Here is a 27,010-nt window from a genome sequence, read left to right on the forward strand (position 1 = left end):
TTTTCGAGAAGATTAATGACAATGCATATAAACTTGAGTTGCCCCCAGAGTTTGGGATTAGTCCCACCTTTAATATCAGATTTAAATCCATATTTGGGAAAAGAAGATGAGCTTGAGTCGAGGGCGACTCCACTTCAAGAGGGGGAGGATGATGAGGACATGGATGTGTTTCCCTCTGAGATACCCCCTGGATTACCACCTGAGTTGCCTCTAGATTTTCGGGTTAGTCCCACCTTTAACATTTCAGATTTGAAGCCATATATGGGTGACGAAGATGAGATCGAGTCGAGGACGACTCCAATTCAAGAGGAGGAGGAGGATGAGGACATCACTTCTATACATACAATGAATGCACGACAGCTAAATCTCCAGGTATGTTCTACCCTAGTCAATTGTGTTTCAGAGCTTACGCTTGGGGCCATGGATGTTTTGATGTTTAGGAACCTTGGAGAGGACCAGCAAGGACTTGGGAAAGGCCTAGGTGTTGAGGAGGAGCAGCAAGGGCGCCACAACAGGAAGGAGATCAAGTCCGACTCGGCTGCGACTCCATCTCGGGTTCCAGGACTAGTCTGCACTAAAATGGACGCCCAAGATGCATCCAGACTCCGATTGCAACGGACTTGATATGGTTGGAAAGATAAGGAGATCATCTAACCAACCCAACTGGTTCCACCCTAAAATTCGTCCAGAGTCAACGGGAATCGTCGAAACAAGTCAGCGTTCAGATTCTGTTTTGGTGCTGCGACACCGTCTGTTGGGCTGTGTATCGCATCGGAGCCCATTAGGGGCGAGTCCATGGGTCATGCACGCTCTAATACTCTATTTATTCAGCAGCTGCCGCCACATTAGGGTTGAGTTTTGCTTAAGTTTAGATCTGTCAAGAACAGTCGTCGTAGATCGGTTTGTGAGACCCCAACTTGAGAGCTTAATTTTTCATCCGCAATATTCTAGATTGTGTTTTTTCTTGTTCTTGCTTGGGTCTTCGATTCTCAGGCAGGAATTAGCCCTCGTGGTGAGGTCAATCGCGCAGTGCATGGTTGATAACTAGAGGAGAAGTGGTGTTGCGATTGCGGGGTTCTAGTCGTGTTGATTGGAAGCCGGATCGTTTGTGTGACATCTCCACCAAATCGATAGTTACCTTCACCTGACGGAAAATCGGGCACCCCCGTTCCTATCATGATTTTTGACAATAAACTTTCCATTCTCATAAGTCTCTTTTGGGCTGGCATATCCTAGAATTCCCTATATCAATTTGGTGGATGGAGATACTTTCATCAGATTATTCTAAAACTGCTCCTGCTGTTCTACTCGACTGAAACCTCAAGTTCAGCTCCCCTTTTTATTACCTCAAATAACCAGCAAAGAAACTTTAATGCCCCCAACACACAAATATCACTTGGTCCAAATCTGCAGGTAGTAGATATCTGCAGATAGTAGACAAAACAGATATGATCTCTTTTGTCCACATCTCCCAAACAATCCAAAACTAGATATTTTGAAGCAGAGCTGAAGTCACTAGATCCTTGGTTTTGCACCCCACCCGTATCCCAACTCGAGCACACCAGTGGAGCACAGGAAAGGGAGAAAAATCTTCCTCAATTTCCTATCCCAAACACTGAATCAACTTCCCTGACATCAGTGTCCCATTGCACAGCTCCCAGTTTGGTCTACTTTATCTCACAAACTTCCTCAACAACGGCCCCTTCTTCCCTAATAAAAAGTACTCTAAAATCATTGCTCTTCCACTTTGGTACAATACCCCTAGGCTGAAACCACATAGAACAAAAATTATGGGACACAAAAGTAGAGCAAAAACACTAAGAGGTTCAGTTTCAGCTGAAGTGAAACAGTCCCCCAGACAGTCTGACAGAGGAAGTTTAGGTGCATTTTACTCTAAAGTTTGTTAAGCACCAAGTCAGACCCACATAACAAAACTTGTACTTCTTTACTTGGTCTCCAACCTTGTTACATAGTTCTTAGCCTAACACCTGGTGGAATGGTCACAAAAGTGTTCCCAAACTGACACCAAACAGTGCAACTTCAGTTTTCAGGCACTGATTGAAATTCAGTTTCTGTAACTGACAGTCCCAGTTTTAAGCAACTATTACTCCACTTTTCATGCAGTACAAAGTCAACCTTATTTAAGAAAACTTGTTCACTATTGTATGGTCTTCCATTTTACTATAGAAACCATAGTCCATAACCCCATAGATTAGCCACAAGAAAGCTCCGAAGTTGAGCAAAACTCACTGAAAATCAGTTTTAGATAACTGAATCAAGTCTGAAATTAAAGTCTAACAGCATGTTTTGGAACACCATTTTCTCCCTGTTCTAAGCATATTCAAGGGCATGATCCTTACCAAGGGTTACTTCCCCAATATTTATCTCCAAGTTTGCTACAGAAACTAGAGCCTAAAAGCACATGGATTGATCACAGAACAAACATAGTACGATCGTGTACCTTGCTGGGTTGTCTTGGCCACGACGAGATGGCCAAACTGACCGGCGTGGTCACTACTGGCAGGCCGATGGTGTGCCAACACTTGTGCAGATCAAACCTAATGGCTGGAAAGAGACTAGCATCAACTGGAGCACAAGGACTTCCACACTTTTACACTGGTCTTGGGCTAGAATCCGAAGGCCAGGTGAATCCTTCACTGAACCAGATTTTAGAGCCACCATATATATAGAAAACGTCCCTAGACATGGCCAACATGCAGTGAAGCAGTGTGTCTCAGAGCGCCAGCAACATATGGACTTCAACACGTGGCTAACATGCTCTCATACCCCACCAGTACACAACCTTGGTTAGGACACTGAACCTGGTCCATTTTCTCAACACAAATATCAGTTGGGGATATGCTTCAATATGTCCAAGAACAGGATATTCTTTCCAGCTGAGGGTGGGTTCTAGACCTCAGTTATACCCTCCACACTTATCTCAACTATACACATACATGTATCTCTTTTGTCCCCTACTGCAGACAGCAGACCAACCGATCAATTCTCCACTATTTACTGCTCCAAAATAGTCCAAATTAGATATTTTTGGTGGAGAGTAGCCTCAAAGTATCAGTCATGCACTTCCCCCATAAGACAGCTTAATATGTCAGTGGAGCACAGCAGAGAAAAAGATTCTTCTTCAGTTACACCTCCACACACTGAATCACTTCATCAACCTGCTGCCCCATTTAATTCCTCCCAGTTCAAACCCTCTGATCTTTCAATTTTTCATAGCAACAGACCATGCTCCCTTCACAAAAGTTGTTCTCTATACATAGTTCTACCAACTTGGTATAGAAATCACAGGTTGAAAATATTTAGAGCAAGAGTTATTGCAATCCAAAGTTAAGCAAAACACTCAAAATTCAGTTTTGGATTTATTAAACAGCACAATACTGGGTCTGGCAGAGAGTTTTGTCACCCCTTTTTCTCTAGATTACACACAGTAACAAGTCAACCCTTTGCATAAAAGTTGTTCCCCTTCATATGGACTTTGACTTTTTTACAGAACTCGTAACCAAAATCTCCATAGATTAATTATCATAGAGCTCCAAACTGGACAACTTGCTGCCATTCAGGGTTCAGAACTGAATTAAAATTCAGTTATTAACCAACCTGACAATCCAATCTTTGAGGAACTATTTCTGCACTTTTTGTATGGGATCAGGTCCACCACCCTATAAGAAAGTTGTTCCACATTATATGGTCTTCACTTATTCTACAAACACCACAGCACAAAACCTTATAGAATAGCCACAAATAGGCTTCAAAACTGCTATCAAAACACTGAAATTCAGTTACTGTTTCCAATATGAATATTCAGAAACACAGCAGCACCACTTTGAACCACTCTTTTTCTTGGGTTCCAATTGTTTCTAGGGGCAAGTTTCTCAGTAAAGTTTATACTCCTATAGTTCCTCTACAAGTTTTATATAGTGACCATTAACCAAAGCCTCTTGGATCCCAAACTACAATAGCCCAAAGTTTGCTCCAATTGCTGAAATTCAGACTGAATTTCACTGTCTGAAATCCCCACTTTCAGACAACTCTACTTTAGGCCAGCTTTTCTCTAGGTTCCAAATAGCTTTAGGGCTAAGTGTATTAACAAAACTTATACTCCTCATGTATCTCTATAACTTTGTTATAATGATCATCTTCAAACAGTTTATAGATCCAAAGTTATGAGGACCCAAAAACAGCTAGTTGATATTATTTTCAGCAAACTTCAAATCTGATTCAAAACTGAATTAAACTTTTTACTCCAACTTTTCCTCTAAAACTTGGAATTCTCCATACATAAAAGTTGTTCAACTTACCAAAATCTACAACTTTGATATATGGACAACTAGCAAATTCTCTCTAGATTTAAAACTCCACTTTTGGGCTAGTTGAGGGTTTCAAATGTGACTCCTTCTCATCTAGTGATTTATCAACTCAATCCATACTCCTAAAAGCTAAGTGACTCCCCTTAATCTCAAATTCAACTCTAGTATATGAAGCTCATGTCCAAAGTGTCCTTGGTTTAGGAGTTGTTTTGTTTATCCACAATTCCAAGCAAGGTTTTGAAATCTCACTTAAGGTTTTTAATGTTAATCCAGTTCCTCAATTAATTCTTCCACTCAACCCACCTTTGAAAGCAAAGTTGCTCTAGGTCCTAAGTCTTACCTTTAATACTTTAAATTCCAAGCCAACTTATTACTTGCTCAAGAGACGACTTCTCTTCCCATGTCTTAAGCAAAGTTCTTAATCTGAGCCCTATACTCTAATACACAACACCATATTCACTGAAATTTTTTGACCAAGTGGATGCATTCTAGGTATATCAAACAAGATAATGCAGATGCTTATGATGGCATGTCAGAGTTTTAGTTAACGTAACACCAGGGGTGTTACAGTCTTCCCCCCTAAAAAGAAATCTTGTCCCGAGATTTAAAACTCTAGGCTAGGTAATGGAAAAGAAAATGTGTCACTGGCTTATTTCCCATTACTCCTATAAGGCAAGGGTGTGTTTCTATTGGTTTATACCAGAAATAAACTACACAAACCTTAGGTTTACAGGGCACTAGAAACTCAGGAACACGCTCTTCTAGATACTCCTCCGATTCCTATGTGGTTTCATCTTCCATGGGTTGGTTCCACTGTAGTTTATGAAACTTGATAACTTTTCTTCAAGTGACTGATCCTTTAAATCCAATCCTTTCAGGCAGTGGCCGTTTAGTCCATGGTCCGTTGGATGGTCAGTGCAAGGCCAGAAATTGGAACACATTGATTCCGCTCGTTCCTGTCCTTCGCTTCAAGGCCTGTCCCTCGGTGTGGTCAGTACTCCATACTGTCGGGCAGCAAAGCTTACACTTGTTCACTTATTATGATGGTTCACCAGGGCCTCTTTCCTCCTCCCTTTTCTGCTCACTCGTATGGGATATTCCAAGTAGGTTAAATCTGGTCCAAGGTTAACATCTGAAATCTCAATAACATGCTTGGGGACTCGAAGACATTTCTTTAACTGGGACACGTAGAACATGTTGTGCACTGTTGACAAATTCTTTGGCAACTGTACCTTATAAACTACTAGTCCACCAAATGAACTGAGTTCCAAGGCTTCACGAATAGGAAAAGGTAGTATAGAAAAGCAAAGATAGATAGCATGAATAGGATGGATGAAACATGTACTAAGATACTATATAGGGGGCTTAACTTAAAATTGTATGTCATGATGCGTGCTCGACCTATTCGTCCTCACAATTCTTGCCAACATATAGTGGCTTTCATGCTCTATGGCAGTGGCATACCTACACTCCGTCATTGAATACAAGTCGCACTTTTCTAGGGTTTTAGTTAGTGTACCTGCAGAAAGTTGCATTATAGTTGTGGGTTAGTGGTTAGCATCCTAAACTAAGCCACCTTATAGTCCTTAACTTAACCATATACTAGTTGCACTTCGAGTATCAGGATTTGATCATAGATTCTTAAGTTTTTCCAAAATAGTTTGGACTCAAAATCCTTTTGAAGCATATCAAAAGATTACTTTAATATCCATGCTAATGGGGGATCGCTCCGATACCAATCTGTGGCAGCCCTCCCAAGTTATCAGGCCCATATGCACCAATCCTTGCCTTGATGGCCTCAGATGGCTATGCACGTGTACCAGGTAACTTAACAAGGCTATCACGAGTTCAACCACTTGAACTCATCATCCCAAGGATCCTCCACCATACATGCATATTACAGTAATCACATTCGATACACACACTTCGAAGATACGAGCGGAAGACTTTACAAACATTCTTTACCTTTTCAAAACTCAAGTTTCACATGTTTCGAAAGAGTAATATTTATTACAAGTCCTGATATACTCAAAGTGCATAAGTTATTACAAAAGCAGGAAGGTAGAAACCCTCCAAAGCTCATACATAAACCTAGCTAGTCCTCCTCTAGAACTGGAAACGCCCTCCAGCCACAGGAACAACTAGAGTACTTCTCATCACCTACAACAACATGGGTTCGAAAACCCTGAGTACGGAGTGTACTTTTGCAAGTCTTACCCGACTAAGGAAAAATGACTCCCAAGGATATGTTGGTTAAATAGGAATCAAGGAAAAGGCTTTAGCAAGAATCAACTTAGATACTTTTGCAGAAATAGCTTACTAAAGTGAGTCCTTACTTTCAATATTTTAACACCAGATTAAATATTAATAAACTCTGGTTGTATCTAGTCTAATTTCACCATCTCATCAATACAACATCATTTTTACTCATAATGTTTACATCCTTAGGTTGTAGGTCGGAGATCAAGTCTCCACTCTCCGGGGATATAACGGCGATCCGAATTGATTTACTCAGCTGAGGATCTCTAACCACACGACATATGTTTCTCGTAACTCTTGCTTATGTCTATCATTCCCACGGATCCTCCACTGCATGAACAGGTCCGCGCTACCCGGGAGCACACCACCCTTTTTAGGCGGTCCTTTGCTAGGAGGGTACGTGCCACTCTCGCCATCTCTCCACTCCTAGTGCGCGATTGTCTTTTCATGTATGGAATAGCCGGGTTCAAGCTTACCCTGTCCCATATCCAGGGCATGTGGCCAGTTAAGATAGTCCTTGATCATACAGGCCTACATACGCATCCGATCCTTAATTAACATTGGTAGAACATCACCTGTTCCTAGCCCAAGTCCCGATTTAAGTACTTCAACCTTAGGATTGTTTGTGTTCCTTAGGATGAAAAGAGCATTATAGGGAACTTTGCAGTAAGATCCCACCATGCTCCCAATGAAAATATTCTTGCAAGTAGAAGTCGTCCTTCCTCAGGATAACCCCTGAGCTAGGCATTAATGCAAAAGACAACCTCTATCCACAAGATCTAAGCAGGGCTAAGCATTTTTTGTAAATCATATTTTGATACTTCATCAGAAGTATCTATAAAGGTATGGATATCAAGGTAGGCAATGCATCCAATAGTTTCCAAGCAACTCCTATAAACTTAATGTACATTTCACTAGACTTAAAGTGTATAAAAATCTTTTAAAAACACAAGGAAGGGGTTGCATGCACCGGGGCTTGTCTTATTGCAGGAGAAGATCCAAAGTCCTTCTATCACAATAACCAGTTAGATGGAACCAACCACTGGATCTACAGCACTGGAGCAGACTCCTCTTCAGGAACCACTTCTTGAATTTCAACTTACTTTTATGGGAGCTCTACATGAAATGATATGAATATGAATGCTTATGCTTTTGTAATTTGCAACGAAGATAGCAAAACAACTCTCTAGACTATACCAAAATCTATGGTCTTTTATGTAAACTTGTTTCTTCACCAACTAATTCCTTTCATCCACTAACCGCACCACTACGATTCACACGCACATCACAAAGCCCAAGTTGATGGTGTGAACCACAAGCCTATAAACAGTCGCGAACAATCTTTCCTGGGACATAAAACTATGCTACCGATTAATCCAAACACACACGCAACCATGCCAGTAGAGATCAAACAACCAGTTTAATGAGTTTCACCCGTAAGTATAGATACTAGAACACTACACAGAAACCGTGGAATCGTACCATGTTATCCCAACTATGGGAGGGCAGGAACAACCCCGGGCATGGTCACCACAGCCAGTGGCAAGTATGTTTCCAACAAAACCAAGGGTACTAGATGGCAGAGAGGTGTTAGGGGGGTGACGTGGGTGTAGATGAGTAGCAAGGCACATAGGGGAAACCAGGAAATCGTCGAGAGCACAAGCAATTCAGTTTGGGCTCCAAACTAGCATAACAAGAGGTGGCTTGATGGAGGTCGAGCTGGGGCTATTTCAGAGGGGAAATGAGAATTAACAATCCCCAACACACACCTGCATGTCTACCACGCAAGGTGGAAGCACAAGAAAAAAGTCCAGCACACCTTTACTGCATGTATGACACCTCATGAACAGTGAAGCAGCTGAATCATCCAAGAGATAGGCTTTACACCCTTCCTGCATCTATCCTTGGGGTGGTGAATTTTTGACAATAAACTTTCCTCTCTCATAAGTCTCTTTTGGGCTAGCATATCCTAGAATTCCCTATATCAATTTGGTGGATGGAGATACTTTCATCAGATTATTCTAAAGCTGCTCCTGTTGTTCTACTCGACTGAAACCTCAAGTTCAGCTCCCCTTTTTATTACCTCAAATAACCAGCAAAGAAACTTTAATGCCCCCAACACACAAATATCACTTGGTCCAAATCTGCAGGTAGTAGATATCTGCAGATAGTAGACAAAACAGATATGATCTCTTCTGTCCACATCTCCCAAACAGTCCAGAACTAGATATTTTGCAGCAGAGCTGAAGTCACTAGATCCTTGGTTTTGCACCCCACCCATATCCCAACTCGAGCACACCAGTGGAGCACAGGAAAGGGAGAAAAATCTTCCTCAATTTCCTATCCCAAACACTGAATCAACTTCCCTGACATCAGTGTCCCATTGCACAGCTCCCAGTTTGGTCTACTTTATCTCACAAACTTCCTCAACAACGGCCCCTTCTTCCCTAATAAAAAATACTCTCCAATCATTGCTCTTCCACTTTGGTACAATACCCCTAGGCTGAAACCACATAGAACAAAAATTATGGGACACAAAAGTAGAGCAAAAACACTAAGAGGTTCAGTTTCGGCTGAAGTGAAATAATCCCCCAGACAGTCTGACAGAGGAAGTTTAGGTGCATTTTACTCTAAAGTTTGTTAAGCACCAAGTCAGACCCACATAACAAAACTTGTACTTCTTTACTTGGTCTCCATCCTTGTTACATAGTTCTTAGCCTAACACCTGGTGGAATGGTCACGAAAGTGTTCCCAAACTGACACCAAACTGTGCAACTTCAGTTTTCAGGCACTGATTGAAATTCAGTTTCTGTAACTGACAGTCCCAGTTTTAAGCAACTATTACTCCACTTTTCATGCAGTACAAAGTCAACCTTATTTAAGAAAACTTGTTCACTATTGTATGGTCTTCCATTTTACTATAGAAACCATAGTCCATAACCCCATAGATTAGCCACAAGAAAGCTCCGAAGTTGAGCAAAACTCACTGAAATTCAGTTTTAGATAACTGAATCAAGTCTGAAATTAAAATCTGACAGCATGTTTTGGAACGCCATTTTCTCCCTGTTCTAAGCATATTCAAGGGCATGATCCTTACCAAGGGTTACTTCCCCAACATTTATCTCCAAGTTTGCTACAGAAACTAGAGCCTAAAAGCACATGGATTGATCACAGAACAAACATAGTACGATCGTGTACCTTGCTGAGTTGTCTTGGCCACGGCGAGATGGCCAAACTGACCGGCGTGGTCACTACTGGCAGGCCGATGGTGTGCCAACACTTGTGCAGAGCAAACCTAGTGGCTAGGAAGAGACTAGCATCAACTGGAGCACAAGGACTTCCACACTTTTACACTGGTCTTGGGCTAGAATCAGAAGGCCAGGTTGATGAGGACATCACTATGAGTACGACTACACCAGCAGCACCTCCACATCAAGCGCCACTTCCTTCATTAGTTGGGCCAATCACTCGGGCCCGTGCCAGAGATCTTAACTTCGTCATGCTACTGAAGAATGAGGGCCCAGAAGAATAGACGACCAGCCCAACTGCGGCCCATAGTGGACAACCTAGGGTTGGCCGCCCCTAGGGGCTGCGCCCCCTCTCTCTATTTATCCAGGAGCTGCGCCTCCTTTGTTCTTCGAGTTTTGTTTTACATCTAGCTTTAGCTACCCCAGAACACGCACAAATACGTGTTGTCCTCTGTGATTCAGAACTCCACCTCGAGTGATATTAAGATTGCTCGCATCTTTTTCTTGTTCGTTCTTCGATTGCGCACAGGAAACGATCTTCGTGATCAGGCCGATCTCGCATTAGCAAGGTCGGTAACCATTGGGAGTTGGTTCAGCGATTGCATTGGCGCTTCGGGTTCGCTCGTCGTAGTCGGATCGTGAGGGTCTACTTGCACCAAATCGGAATTATCTCCACTCACCGAAAGATCGGGCACTCCAGCTCTATTAAGTGGTATCAGATTTCCAGGTTGATCGGTGAGTTTATCGAGTGTTTTTTTTCTCCTACAGTCCACAAAACCACATAAAAATTTAGGTTAGACCTTATCCTAGCACCCTTTTGAGCCTCGCACTTTCTTTCAATAATCTGCATTGTTGAATTTGTGTGCTTTCATGTCATTTGTTACTGGTTGCATTGTGTTATTACACCATTCAAACCCTAGCGCGCCGCCACCATATTCCGTTTGATCACGCCACAAACCGAGTCAACGCCGCTTCCTTATTTTTCTCCTTCGGTTACGTAAAAAACAGAAAAAAAACAAACCGAGTCAACACCGTTTCCTTGTTTTTCTACTTCGGTTACGTAAAAAAACAGAAACAAAAAAAAGAAAACGAAGGAGAAAGAATACAAAGCGGTTGTCTCATCTCGATCGTTTTAAGCATACCTTCCTTAAACCGGGCATAACTTTTCGCTCGATTGTTCAAAAAATCTGAATTTTTTACAGGAGCTTGTTGACACCATTCTGAGGCCGGCCAAACTGGCCTATGGCCTGTTTGGTTTCGATAAAATTGTCAAAAAATTCAGGAAAATAAAGAAAAAAATTCATCAAAGTTCTCGCACGCTTTTCAGAGAACTTCCTGATTTTCTGTAGACCACATCTGAACTCTGTTTTAGGTGAAACTTCGTGTAGCTCCTATTTTGTTGCTCCTTATGCTGAGAAAAATATCAAAAAATCATACAAAAAAAAAGAAAAACAAAATCACTTGTGATTCCTACTAGTGCCTTTTTGGCCTCGCTAGTACAATATTTACGGTACTGCCATTCTGCTAGTTCCATCCATCCTTTGCACTTGTGGCCAGCAATATAGTTTCGTGTTTTGCACTATAATTCAACTTTGCATTATTGTTTGATCGTGCTAATCCTTGACTTGAGTGCAGCCTACCCAAAACTCCACATATTTCTACGACGAGAAGGTTTCTGTTTCTCCAGGCAATCGCTCATCCAATCTTTCACCGGTTCCACCTGTTGGTTGCAGTTCACCACTGTGGCTTGGTAAGAACGGATAAGAACTTGATAACAGCATTCCATTGAGCGAGTTGTCACCACCATTTTCCTGTTGTCGTCGGTTTTTCTCCTTTTGGTGTTTTGGTGTTTGTGCTAACTATGGCAGGAGCACACGACACGGTGGATGCCCAGTTGCTGGAAGTAAGGGGACAAGTTGATGGACTTGCTGCTGACATTAGGACGATGCATGAACGGCTTGATTCAACGGTCAATTCGACGACCGAGCGTTTCAACCAGCTTGACCTTGCTCAAACGGCGACTCGCACCACACTCGACACCATCCTGGCACGCCTTGATGCGTTGACCACAAAGATGGAGCAGGACTACGGCGGTGATACTGAGCAGGACGATGGAGATCGCCGTGGTCGTGCACGCCGTGTGGTTCGTCATCCCCCTAATGACTTATTTTCTAAGATTAAATTTAAAATTCCACCTTTTAATGGCAAATATGATCCTACTGCATATCTTGATTGGGAGTTAGAGGTTGAACAAAAATTTTCATGCCATGATATTGCTGCACATTCTCAGGTTAAAGCTGCTATTAGTGAATTTAATGATTTTGCTTTAATTTGGTGGCGTGAGTATAAAATGAAACATCCCACTGCCATTCCAACCACTTGGGATCAGTTAAAAGCTGTGATGAGACATCGATTTGTGCCTTCGTATTATGCTCGTGATTTGCTTAATAAAATGCAGTGTTTTCAGCAAGGTTCTCAATCTATTGAGGACTATTTCCAGGAGTTACAAAAAGGTATGATTCGTTGTGGGATATTGGAGGACAACGACGCTGCTATGGCACGTTTTCGTGGTGGTTTAAACCGCGAAATCCAGGATATACTTGATTATAAGGAATATTATGATATGACTACTTTATTTGAATATGCTTGTAAAACTGAACGTGAAGTGCAGGGACGCCGCTCGAAGCCATATTCTAACCCTTTTGCAGGACGAAGCTCGACATCCACCTCAGCACCAGTTCCCTCTGCGCCATCCACGTCCACCACTACTCCACGCGATAAGATGACCAAACCAGCCAGCATTGCCCCACCCACAGGTCGTACACGGGATATTCAGTGTCATCGCTGTAGAGGATTTGGCCATGTGATTCGAGACTGCCCAAACAAGCGCACTTTGCTCATTCGTGACGATGGTGAGTACTCTTCCGCTAGTGATTCTAAAGAAATTGAACATGCACTACCTGCCACTAACCATGCAGCTCAGGCGGAGGTACATGTCAACCCGGGCGACGCTGATAGGTATGAAAGTCTTGTTGTGCAGCGTGTTCTTAGTACACAGGTCGCTTTGCCCGAGAAGAATCAGCGACACACTCTGTTCCATACAAAGGGTGTTGTGGAGGAGCGGTCAATTCGCATCATTATCGACAGCGGCAGTTGCAACAATTTGGCGAGTACCATGTTGGTCGAAAAGTTGTCGTTACCCACTCGTAAGCATCCAAACCCATATCACATTCAATGGCTTAATGATGGTGGTAAAATAAAAATCACGCGTTTCGTGCGTGTTCCTTTCTCCATGGGTGCTTATTCTGATTTTGTTGATTGTGATGTTATTCCCATGGAAGCATGCTCTTTGTTACTTGGTCGACCTTGGTAATATGATACTGATAGCTTGCATCATGGTCGTTCGAATCATTATTCTTTCATTTTTAAGGGTCAGAAAATAATTATACATCCAATGACACCTGAACAAATTGTTAAAGATGATCTTGCCCGAGCTACTATAACTACTAAACAACTTGATCCATCACCCTCTGTTTCTTCTGAAATCAAGTTGAAGGCTCCTATTTTACTTGCTACACGTGCTGATTTTGATGATCTACACTGATGAGAACATCACTATGAGTACGACTACACCAGCAGCACCTCCACGTCAAGCGCCACTTCCTTCATTAGCTGGGCCAATCACTCGGGCCCGTGCCAAAGATCTTAACTTCGTCATGCTACTGAAGAATGAGGGCCCAGGAGAATAGACGACCAGCCCAACTGCGGCCCATAGTGGATGACCTAGGGTTGGCCGCCCCTAGGGGCTGCGCCCCCTCTCTCTATTTATATAGGAGCTACGCCTCCTTTGTTCTTCGAGTTTTGTTTTACATCTAGCTTTAGCTACCCCAGAACACGCACAAATACGTGTTGTCCTCTGTGATTCAGAACTCCACCTCGAGTGATATTAAGATTGCTCGCATCTTTTTCTTGTTCGTTCTTCGATTGCGCATAGGAAACGATCTTCGTGATCAGGCCGATCTCGCATCAGCAAGGTCGGTAACCATTGGAAGTTGGTTCAGCGATTGCATTGGCGCTTCGGGATTGCTCGTCGTAGTCGGATCGTGAGGGTCTACTTCCACCAAATCGGAATTATCTCCACTCACCGAAAGATCGGGCACTCCAGCTCTATCAAGTGGTATCAAATTTCCAGGTTGATCGGTGAGTTTATCGAGTGTTTTTTTCTCCTACAGTCCACAAAACCACATAAAAATTCAGGTTAGACCTTATACCAGCACCCTTTTGAGCCTCGCACCTTCTTTCAATAATCTGCATTGTTGAATTTGTGTGCTTTCGCGTCATTTGTTGCTGGTCGCATTGTGTTTTTTCTCACCATCCTTCTTTCTTCCTTGTTTTTCTCCTTCGGTTACATCAAACCCTAGCGTGCCGCAACCATCTTCCTTGTTTTTCTCCTTCGGTTACATCAAACCCTAGCGTGCCGCAACCATCTTCCTTGTTTCTCTCCTTCGGTTACATCAAACCGAGTCAACGCCACAAACCGAGTCAACACCGCTTCCTTATTTTTCTCCTTCGGTTACGTAAAAAAACAAAAAAAACAAACCGAGTCAACGCCGCTTCCTTGTTTTTCTCCTTCGGTTACGTCAAAAAACAGAAACAAAAAAAAAGAAAACGAAGGAGAAAGGATACAAAGCGGTTGTCTCATCTCGGTCGTTTTAAACATACCTTCCTTAAACCGGGCATAACTTTTCGCTCGGTTGTTCAAAAAATCTGAAATTTTTACAGGAGCTTGTTGACACCATTCTGAGGCCGGCCAAATGTTTGGGTTTCGACAAAATTGTCAAAAATATTCAGGAAAATAAAGAAAAAATTCGTCAAAGTTCTCGCACGCTTTTCAGACAACTTCCTGATTTTCTGTAGACCACATCTGAACTCTGTTTTAGGTGAAATTTTGTGTAGCTCCTCGTTTGTTCCTCATTGTGCTGAGAAAAATATCAAAAAATCATACAAAAAAGAAAAACAAAATCACTTGTGATTCCTACTAGTGCCTTTTTGGCCTCGCTAGTACAATATTTACGGTACTGCCATTCTGCTAGTTCCATCCGTCCTTTGCACTTGTGGCCAGCAATATAGTTTCGTGTTTTGCACTGTAATTCAACTTTGCATTATTGTTTGATCGTTCTAATCCTTGACTTGAGTGCAGCCTACCCAAAACTCCACATATTTCTACGACGAGAAGGTTTCTGTTTCTCCAGGCAATCGCTCATCCAATCTTTCACCGGTTCCACCTGTTGGTTGCAGTTCACCACTGTGGCTTGGTAAGAACGGATAAGAATTTGATAACAGCATTTCATTGAGCGAGTTGTCACCACCATTTCTCTGTTGTCGTCGGTTTTTCTCCTTTTGGTGTTTTGGTGTTTGCGCTAACTATGGCAGGAGCACACGACACGGTGGATGCCCAGTTGCTGGAAGTAAGGGGACAAGTTGATTGACTTGCTGCTGACATTAGGATGATGCATGAACGGCTTGATTCAACGGTCACTTCGACGACCGAGCGTTTCAACCAGCTTGACCTTGCTCAAACGGCGACTCGCACCACACTCGACACCATCCTGGCACGCCTTGATGCGTTGACCACAAAGATGGAGCAGGACTACGGCGGTGACACTGAGCAGGACGATGGAGATCGTCGTGGTCGTGCACGCCGTGTGGTTCGTCATCCCTCTAATGACTTATTTTCTAAGATTAAATTTAAAATTCCACCTTTTAATGGCAAATATGATCCTGCTGCATATCTTGATTGGGAGTTAGAGGTTGAACAAAAATTTTCATGCCATGATATTGCTGCACATTCTCAGGTTAAAGCTGCTATTAGTGAATTTACTGATTTTGCTTTAATTTGGTGGCGTGAGTATAAAATGAAACATTCCACTGCCATTCCAACCACTTGGGATCAGTTGAAAGCTGCGATGCGACATCGATTTGTGCCTTCATATTATGCTCGTGATTTGCTTAATAAAATGCAGCGTTTTCAGCAAGGTTCTCAATCTGTTGAGGACTATTTCCAGGAGTTACAAAAAGGTATGATTCGTTGTGGGATATTGGAGGACAACGACGCTGCTATGGCACGTTTTCGTGGTGGTTTAAACCACGAAATCCAGGATATACTTAATTATAAGGAATATTATGATATGACTACTTTATTTGAATATGCTTGCAAAGCTGAACGTGAAGTGCAGGGACGCCGCTCGAAGACATATTCTAACCCTTTTGCAGGACGAAACTCGACATCCACCTCAACACCAGTTCCCCCTGCGCCATCCACGTCCACCACTACTCCACGCGAGAAGACGACCAAACCAGCCAGCACTGCCCCACCCACAGGTCGTACACGGGATATTCAGTTTTATCGTTGTAGAGGATTTGGCCATGTGATTCGAGACTGCCCAAACAAGCGCACTTTGCTCATTCGTGACGATGGTGAGTACTCTTCCGCTAGTGATTCTGAAGAAATTGAACATGCACTACTTGTCACTAACCATGCAGCTCAGGCGGAGGTACATGTCAACCCAGGCGACGCTGATAGGTATGAAAGTCTTGTTGTGCAGCGTGTTCTTAGTACACAGGTCGCTTTGCCCGAAAAGAATCAGCGACACACTCTGTTCCATACAAAGGGTGTTGTGCAGGAGCGGTCAATCCGCATCATTATCGACAGCGGCAGTTGCAACAATTTGGCGAGTACCATGTTGATCGAAAAGTTGTCGTTACAAACTCGTAAGCATCCAAACCCATATCACATTCAATGGCTTAATGATGGTGGTAAAATAAAAATCACGCGTTCCGTGCGTGTTCCTTTCTCCATGGGTGCTTATTCTGATTTTGCCCGAGAAGCATGCTCTTTGTTACTTGGTCGACCTTGGCAATATGATACTGATAGCTTGCATCATGGTGGTTCGAATCATTATTCTTTCATTTTTAAGGGTCAGAAAATAATTATACATCCAATGAAACCTGAACAAATTGCTAAAGATGATCTTGCCCGAGCTGCTATAACTGCTAAACAACTTGATCCATCACCCTCTGTTCCTTCTAAAATCAAGTTGAAGGCTCCTGTTTTACTTGCTACACGTGCTGATTTTGATCATCTACACGGTGCTCATTTGCCATGCTATGCACTTGTATGCTCTAGTGTCCTCATTTCACTTGATGATGCACCATCTTTGGCTATTCCCCCTATGGTTGCTAACCTTTTGCAGGAGTACGCTGATGTCTTTCCCAAAGACTTACCACCGGGTCTCCCACCGCTTCGTGGCATTGAGCACCAGATCGACCTCATCCCCGGCGCACAGCTTCCGAACCGCGCACCGTACCGTACAAATCCGGATGAGACGAAGGAGATTCAGCGCCAGGTACAGGCGTTGCTTGACAAGGGATACATTCGTGAATCTCTTAGCCCTTGCTCTGTTCCTGTGTTACTTGTTCCCAAGAAAGATGGGTCATGGCGTATGTGTGTAGACTGTCGTGCTATTAATAACATCACTATTCGTTATCGATATCCTATACCACGCCTTGATGATATGCTAGATGAGCTTAGTGGTGCCATTATTTTCACTAAGATTGATTTGCGTAGTGGTTACCACTAGATTAGAATGAAACTGGGTGATGAATGGAAAACGACTTTTAAAACGAAATTTGGTTTATATGAATGGTTGGTTATGCCGTTTGGATTGACTAATGCTCCCAGCACTTTTATGCGAGTGATGAATGAAGTTCTGAGGCCCTTCATAGGATTGTTTGTGGTTGTTTATTTTGATGATATCCTTATTTACAGCAAATCTAAGAAAGAGCATTTGGAACATTTAAGTGCTGTTTTTGATGCATTGCGTGCTGCCCAGTTATTTGCTAACATGGAAAAATGCATCTTTTGCACACGACGTGTCTCGTTTCTTGGTTATGTTGTTACTCCACAGGGCATTGAGGTGGATAGCAGCAAGATTGCTGCCATTCGGGAGTGGCCTACACCGACGACGGTCACACAAATTCGGAGCTTTCTTGGACTTGCCGGATTCTACTGCAGATTTGTTCGTGATTTTAGCTCCATTGCAGCGCCTCTACATGAGCTTACAAAGAAAGATGTGTCGTTTGCTTGGAGTGATTCGCAGGAGGAAGCGTTCAGCACTTTGAAAGATAATTTAACCCAAGCTCCCCTATTGCAATTGCTTGATTTTAATAAAGTGTTTGAGCTTGAATGCGATGCTAGCTGTATTGGGCTAGGTGCTGTTTTGTTACAAGAAGGAAAACTAGTTGCTTATTTTAGTGAAAAAATAAGCGGTGCTAGTCTGAAATATTCTACTTATGATAAGGAGGTTTACGCTTTAGTGCGCACTTTGCATACATGGCAGCACTATCTTTGGCATCGTGAGTTCATAATTCATTCTGATCATGAGGCTTTAAAACATATTCGTACCCAAACAAATCTGAACCGTCGTCATGCTAAATGGGTAGAATTCATTGAGTCTTTTCCTTACATTATTAAACACAAGAACGGAAAGGACAATGTTATTGCTGATGCTTTGTCTCGTCGCTATACCATGTTGTCACAGTTAGATTTTAAAATCTTTGGTTTGCACACTGTGAAAGATCAATATGTTGACGATGCTGATTTTAAAGATGCTTTCGGCCATTGTATTAATGGGAAACCATGGGGCAAATTTCACATGCAGGATGGGTTCCTGTTTCGCGCTAACAAGCTGTGTGTTCCAGCTAGCTCGGTTCGTCTTTTGTTGTTACAGGAAGCACATGGAGGCGGTCTCATGGGGCACTTTGGCGTCTACAAGACACATGAGGTGTTGGCTGCCCACTTCTTTTGGCCTCGGATGCGCGCTGATGTTGAGAGCCTTGTTGTACGCTGCACTACTTGTCAGAAAGCTAAGTCACGGTTGAACAACCATGGTTTGTATATGCCTTTGCCTGTTCCTACTTCCCCTTGGATTGATATTTCGATGGATTTTGTTTTGGGATTGCCTAGAACTAAGAAGGGGAGGGATAGCATATTTGTGGTTGTTGATCGATTCTCCAAAATGGCTCATTTCATACCTTGTCATAAGACTGATGATGCTAGCAATGTTGTTGAATTGTTTTTTAGAGAGATTATTCGTTTGCACGGTATTCCCAATACAATAGTCTCGGATCGTGATGCTAAGTTTCTCAATCATTTTTGGAGATCTCTGTGGAATAAATTGGGAACTAAATTGTTGTTTAGCACCACTTGTCACCCTCAGACTGATGGTCAAACTGAGGTAGTTAATCGAACTTTGTCTACCATGCTTAGGGCTGTTTTAGACAAAAATTTGAAACGTTGAGAGGATTGCTTGCATCATGTTGAGTTTGCTTATAATCATGCAACACATTCTTCTACAAAGATGTGCCCTTTTCAAATTGTTTATGGTTACTTTCCTAGGGCGCCTATTGCTTTGTTTTCGCTTGATGCTGCGGACGCCCCACACATAGATGTTGTTGCACATGTTGAACAAATGATTAACCTCCATGAACAAACTCAACAAAACATTGCTGCTACTAATGCAAAATATCAGGTTGCTAGTAGTAAAGGAAGAAAACTTGTTACTTTTGAGCCAGGTGATATGGTTTGGATGCACTTGAGAAAGGATCGGTTTCCTACTTTGCAACGTTCTAAATTAATGCCTCGTGCTGCTGGTCCTTTTAAGGTGCTAACAAAGATTAATGATAATGCTTATATCCTTGACCTGCCTGCGGAATTTGGTGTTTCCACTAGTTTTATTGTTGCAGATTTGAAACCATATATGGCCGAGGATGAGGAATTGCCGTCGAGGACGACTTCACTTCAAGAAGGGGAGGATGATGAGGACATCACTATGAGTACGACTACACCAGCAGCACCTCCACGTCAAGCGTCACTTCCTTCATTAGCTGGGCCAATCACTCGGGCCCGTGCCAGCTTTAGCTACCCCAGAACACACACAAATACGTGTTGTCCTCTGTGATTCAGAACTCCACCTCGAGTGATATTAAGATTGCTCGCATCTTTTTCTTTTTCGTTCTTCGATTGCGCACAGGAAACGATCTTCGTGATCAGGCCGATCTCGCATCAGCAAGGTCGGTAACCATTGGAAGTTGGTTCAGCGATTGCATTGGCGCTTCGGGATCGCTCGTCGTACTCGGATCGTGAGGGTCTACTTCCACCAAATCGGAATTATCTCCACTCACCGAAAGATCGGGCACTCCAGCTCTATCATACACGGTGCTCATTTGCCATGCTATGCACTTGTATGCTCTAGTGTCCTCATTTCACTTGATGATGCACCATCTTTGGCTATTCCCCCTATGGTTGCTAACCTTTTGCAGGAGTACGCTGATGTCTTTCCCAAAGACTTACCACCGGGTCTCCCACCGCTTCGTGGCATTGAGCACCAGATCGACCTCATCCCCGGCGCACAGCTTCCAAACCGCGCACCGTACCGTACAAATCCGGATGAGACGAAGGAGATTCAGCGCCAGGTACAGGCGTTGCTTGATAAGGGATACATTCGTGAGTCTCTTAGCCCTTGCTCTGTTCCTGTGTTACTTGTTCCCAAGAAAGATGGGCCATGGCGTATGTGTGTAGACTGTCGTGCTATTAATAACATCACTATTCGTTATCGATATCATATACCACGCCTTGATGATATGCTAGATGAGCTTAGTGGTGCCATTATTTTCACTAAGATTGATTTGCGTAGTGGTTACCACCAGATTAGAATGAAACTGGGTGATGAATGGAAAACAGCTTTTAAAACGAAATTTGGTTTATATGAATGGTTGGTTATGTCGTTTGGATTGACTAATACTCCCAGCACTTTTATGCAAGTGATGAATGAAGTTCTGAGGCCCTTCATAGGATTGTTTGTGGTTGTTTATTTTGATGATATCCTTATTTACAGCAAATCTAAGAAAGAGCATTTGGAACATTTAAGTGTTGTTTTTGATGCATTGCGTGGTGCCCAGTTATTTGCTAACATGAAAAAATGCATCTTTTGCACACGACGTGTCTCGTTTCTTGGTTATGTTGTTACTCCACAGGGCATTGAGGTGGATAGCAGCAAGATTGCTGCCATTCGGGAGTGGCCTACACCGACGACGGTCACACAAATTCGGAACTTTCTTGGACTTGCCGGTTTCTACCGCAGATTTGTTCATGATTTTAGCTCCATTGCAGCGCCTCTACATGAGCTCACAAAGAAAGATGTGTCGTTTGATTGGCGTGATTCGCAGGAGGTAGCGTTCAGCACTTTGAAAGATAAGTTAACCCAAGCTCCCTTATTGCAATTGCCTGATTTTAATAAAGTGTTTGAGCTTGAATGCGATGCTAGCGGTATTGGGCTAGGTGCTATTTTGTTACAAGAAGGAAAACCAGTTGCTTATTTTAGTGAAAAATTAAGCGGTGCTAGTCTGAAATACTCTACTTATGATAAGGAGCTTTACGCTTTAGTGCGCACTTTGCATACATGGCAGCACTATCTTTGGCATCGTGAGTTCATAATTCATTCTGATCATGAGGCTTTAAAACATATTCGTACCCAAACAAATCTGAACCGTCGTCATGCTAAATGGGTAGAATTCATTGAGTCTTTTCCTTACATTATTAAACACAAGAACAGGAAGGACAATGTTATTGCTGATGCTTTGTCTCGTCGCTATACCATGCTGTCACAGTTAGATTTTAAAATCTTTGGTTTGCACACTGTGAAATATCAATATGTTTACGATGCTGATTTTAAAGATGCTTTTGGCCATTGTATTAATGGGAAACCATGGGGCAAATTTCACATAGAGGATGGGTTCCTGTTTCGCGCTAACAAGCTGTGTGTTCCAGCTAGCTCAGTTCGTCTTTTGTTGTTACAGGATGCGCATGGAGGCGGTCTCATGGGGCACTTTGGCGTCTACAAGACACATGAGGTGTTGGCTGCCCACTTCTTTTGGCCTCGGATGCGCGCTGATGTTGAGCGCCTTGTTGCACGCTGCACTACTTATCAGAAAGCTAAGTCACGGTTGAACAACCATGGTTTGTATATGCCTTTGCCTGTTCCTACTTCCCCTTGGATTGATATTTCGATGGATTTTGTTTTGGGATTGTCTAGAACTAAGAAGGGGAGGGATAGCATTTTTGTGGTTGTTGATCGATTCTCCAAAATGGCTCATTTCATACCTTGTCATAAGACTGATGATGCTAGCAATGTTGCTGAATTGTTTTTTAGAGAGATTATTCGTTTGCACAGTATTCCCAATACAATAGTTTCGGATCGTGATGCTAAGTTTCTCAGTCATTTTTGGAGATCTCTGTGGAATAAATTGGGAACTAAATTGCTGTTTAGCACCACTTGTCACCCTCAGACTGATGGTCAAACTGAGATAGTTAATCGAACTTTGTCTACCATGCTTAGGTCTGTTTTAGACAAAAATTTGAAACGTTGGGAGGATTGTTTGCCTCATGTTGAGTTTGCTTATAATCATGCAACACATTCTTCTACAAAGATGTGCCCTTTTCAAATTGTTTATGGTTACATTCCTAGGGCGCCTATTGCTTTGTTTTCGCTTGATGCTGCGAACGCCCCACACATAGATGTTGTTGCACATGTTGAACAAATGATTAACCTCCATGAACAAACTCAACAAAACATTGCTGCTACTAATGCAAAAAATCAGGTTGTTGGTAGTAAAGGAAGAAAACTTGTTACTTTTGAGCCAGGTGATATGGTTTGGTTGCACTTGAGAAAGGATCGGTTTCATACTTTGCGCCGTTCTAAATTAATGCCTCGTGTTGCTGGTCCTTTTAAGGTGCTAACAAAGATTAATGATAATGCTTATATCCTTGACCTGCCTACGGAATTTGGTGTTTCCACTAGTTTTAATGTTGCAGATTTGAAACCATATATGGCCGAGGATGAGGAGTTGCCGTCGAGGACGACTTCACTTCAAGAAGGGGAGGAGGATGAGGACATCACTATGAGTACGACTACAGCAGCAGCACCTCCACATCAAGCGCCACTTCCTTCATTAGCTGGGCCAATCACTCGAGCCCGTGCCAGAGATCTTAACTTCGTCATGCTACTGAAGAATGAGGGCCCAGAAGAATAGACGACCAGCCCAACTGCGGTCCATAGTGGACGACCTAGGGTTGGCCGCCCCTAGGGGCTGCGCCCCCTCTCTCTATTTATCCAGGAGTTGCGCCTCCTTTGTTCTTCGAGTTTTGTTTTACATCTAGCTTTAGCTACCCCAGAACACGCACAAATACGTGTTGTCCTCTGTGATTCAGAACTCCACCTCGAGTGATATTAAGATTGCTCGCATCTTTTTCTTGTTCGTTTTTCGATTATGCACAGGAAACGATCTTCGTGATCAGGTCGATCTCGCATCAGCAAGGTCGGTAACCATTGAGAGTTGGTTCAGCGATTGCATTGGCGCTTCGGGTTCGCTCGTCGTAGTCAGATCGTGAGGGTCTACTTCCACCAAATCGGAATTATCTCCACTCACCGAAAGATCGGGCACTCCAGCTCTATCACAGGTGAATCCTTCACTGAACCAGATTTCAGAGCCACCATATATATAGCAAACGTCCCTAGACATGGCCAACATGCAGTGAAGCAGTGTGTCCGAGAGCGCCAGCAACATATGGACTTCAACACGTGGCTAACATGCTCTCATACCCCACCAGTACACAACCTTGGTTAGGACACTGAACCTGGTCCATTTTCTCAACACAAATATCAGTTGGGGATATGCTTTAATATGTCCAAGAACAGGATATTCTTTCCAGCTGAGGGTGGGTTCTAGACCTCAGTTATACCCTCCACACTTATCTCAACTATACACATACATGTATCTCTTTTGTCCCCTACTGCAGACAGCAGACCAACCAATCAATTCTCCACTATTTACTGCTCCAAAATAGTCCAAATTAGATATTTTTGGTGGAGAGTAGCCTCAAAGTATCAGTCATGCACTTCCCCCATATGACAGCTTAATATGTCAGTGGAGCACAGCAAAGAAAAAGATTCTTCTTTAGTTACACCTCCACACACTGAATCACTTCATCAACCTGCTGCCCCATTTAATTCCTCCCAGTTCAGACCCTCTGATCTTTCAATTTTTCATAGCAACAGACCATGCTCCCTTCACAAAAGTTGTTCTCTATACATAGTTCTACCAACTTGGTATAGAAATCACAGGTTGAAAATATTTAGAGCAAGAGTTATTGCAATCCAAAGTTAAGCAAAACACTCAAAATTCAGTTTCGGATTTATTAAACAGCACAATACTAGGTCTGACAGAGAGTTTTGTCACCCCTTTTTCTCTAGATTACACACAGTAACAAGTCAATCCTTTGCATAAAAGTTGTTCCCCTTCATATGGACTTTGACTTTACTACAGAACTCGTAACCAAAATCTCCATAGATTAATTATCATAGAGATCCAAACTGGGCAACTTGCTGCCATTCAGGGTTCAGAACTGAATTAAAATTCAGTTATTAACCAACCTGACAATCCAATCTTTGAGCAACTATTTCTGCACTTTTTGTATGGGATCAGGTCCACCACCCTATAAGAAAGTTGTTCGACTGGTCTTCACTTATTCTACAAACACCACAGCACAAAACCTTATAGAATAGCCACAAATAGGCTTCAAAACTGATATCAAAACACTGAAATTCAGTTACTGTTTCCAATCTGAATATTCAGAAACACAGCAGCACCACTTTGAACCACTCTTTTTCTTGGGTTCCAATTGTTTCTAGGGGCAAGTTTCTTAATAAAGTTTATACTCCTATAGTTCCTCTACAAGTTTTATATAATGACCAATAACAAAAGCCTCTTGGATCCCAAACTACAATAGCCCAAAGTTTGCTCCAATTGCTGAAATTCAGACTCTGTCTGAAATCCCCACTTTCAGACAGCTCTACTTTAGGCCAGCTTTTATCTATGTTCCAAATAGCTTTAGGGCTAAGTGTATTAACAAAACTTATACTCCTCATGTATCTCTATAACTTTGTTATAATGATCATCTTCAAACAGTTTATAGATCAAATGTTATGAGGACCCAAAAACAACTAGTTGATATTATTTTCAGCAAACTTCAAATCTGATTCAAAACTGAATTAAACTTTTTACTCCAACTTTTCCTCTAAAACTTGGAATTCTCCATACATAAAAGTTGTTCAACTTACCAAAATCTACAACTTTGATATATGGACAACTAGCAAATTCTCTCTAGATTTAAAACTCCACTTTTGGGCTAGTTGAGGGTTTCAAATGTGACTCCTTCTCATCTAGTGATTTATCAACTCAATCCATACTTCTAAAAGCCAAGTGACTCCCCTTAATCTCAAATCCAACTCTAGTATATGAAGCTCATGTCCAAAGTGTCCTTGGTTTAGGAGTTGTTTTGTTTATCCACAATTCCAAGCAAGGTTTTGAAATCTCACTTAAGGTTTTTAATGTTAATCCAGTTCCTCAATTAATTCTTCCACTCAACCCACCTTTGAAAGCAAAGTATTACCTTTAATACTTCAAATTCCAAGCCAACTTATTACTTGCTCAAGAGATGACTTCTCTTCCCATGTCTTAAGCAAAGTTCTTAATCTGAGCCCTATACTCTAATAGGGCAACACCATATTCACTAAAAAATTTTGACCTAGTGAATGCATTCTAGGTATATCAAACAAGATAATACAAATGCTTATGATGACATGTCAGAGTTTTAGTTAACGTAACACCAGGGGTGTTACAAAGATCTACGTGGTTGGAATATTAAATTATGAATTGATTATTGTACATCCAATGAGAAAATATACTCTAAATAATCAATTCAACCTTAACCTAGATTATACTTGACTAGAGATCATGTTTTAACCACATTATGATTATGGTTGGGTTAGTTTTGATTTAGCAGAGTTAATCTAGTAGACATAGGATGAATAAATTTCTAACTATAAAATCATGCAATATGATATAATTAATGTTGTTACTGCGTAGATAATATTTTTATGAAGCAAACGTAACTGGAACGGATTAAATCGGAGTTAAGACGCAGAAGATATGATTTTTTCTAAGGTTTTCGGGTTTATCTTATAGTTAAAAATCAATTTCTTGATTTATTCCAAGAATTACCAATGTCTCTGGATGGCGGGTACAATTTTCTAGGAACGCAAGGGCCAAAGTGTTAAAAACAGGGCCTAATTGCAAGGTTCTTAGAACTGCCTAGCACTGCGGGTTGTTTAGAGAAAAACTCGGGGGGTCTTTGGAGCAAAGATGTCAGCCGAAGGGTAATGAGCCAACTGGGGTCGCCCGATGAAGGATCAAGGGCCGAGATTATACAGCGAATCGGTATGCAACCGCGTCCGCCCGATCCATATCTAACGATCCAGATCACTCTAGCCGAAGCGTTAGCCACCATTTAATCTGGGTCGCCAGCAGCCAGATCAATGGTCGGGATCTAAACACCGAAGAGGTATGCCCCGTTCTAATCTCCACCGTTGACTCCCAGATCTATGGCCAGGAATCATCGCCTAAGCCTAGCCGTCGATCTCCATCCTAACGGACGTGACATCGTCTTGTTCCTCCCATCGCCCAGGTATAGGGCTGCCCGCGCGCCACACACGCGTTCGTATCCTCCCGACGAACCGCATGGCTGCGCAAGCAAGGGAATTAGTTACCCGCGGTACCGCGTGCGGCGCAGCTAAAACCTACGCCCCGAGGAAACACTGATGAATCACAGGGACGTTCTCTTACCGTTTTCGAGGCACCAGTGTAGTTGTCCACGGAGACTGGTGGCGCGCCGGATCTCTTGACGTCGACAACGAGGCACCCGGTCTCCGACACAGTGACCCCGTGGGCGAGTCCTCGCGTAGTGCAAGGATGCACCATTGTCTGGCACTGCGTGAAGGTTGCGGACGAGCTCAATTCTCACCCGCGAATGGACCCACGTCCTTCTACCCTTGTTTCTCTCTCTTAATGGCTGCAATCCAAGCAGCGCACACCCGCCGCTTTTGCTCCAGGTCGACCGAGACGGCCAACAGTTAGGACCATCCAATTTATGGGCAAGCAGAGCGGTAGCATCGGAGATCCGTTCTCCGTTTTGACCAACGCCCACGCCCCGGAGAATAC

At 42.7% G+C, this 27,010-nt stretch overlaps 1 long non-coding RNA gene across 2 annotated transcripts; it reads right to left on the reverse strand.

The window, feature by feature from the left end:
- Positions 1–1,305: 1,305 nt before the first annotated feature.
- LOC103626777 (uncharacterized) lies at positions 1,306–27,010 on the reverse strand. 2 transcript variants are annotated; one of them, XR_553143.3, is made up of 3 exons: positions 26,636–26,987; positions 25,384–26,534; positions 1,306–4,631 (listed from the first exon to the last, which is right to left on the reverse strand). It is a non-coding gene; the product is annotated as an uncharacterized lncRNA (long non-coding RNA). The 2 variants fall into 2 exon arrangements; XR_004849545.1 differs by lacking the exon at positions 1,306–4,631 and having other exon boundaries at positions 25,979–26,534; positions 26,636–27,010.

Source organism: Zea mays, chromosome 5 (assembly GCF_902167145.1).
Source record: "Zea mays cultivar B73 chromosome 5, Zm-B73-REFERENCE-NAM-5.0, whole genome shotgun sequence".
Taxonomy (NCBI): domain Eukaryota; kingdom Viridiplantae; phylum Streptophyta; class Magnoliopsida; order Poales; family Poaceae; genus Zea; species Zea mays.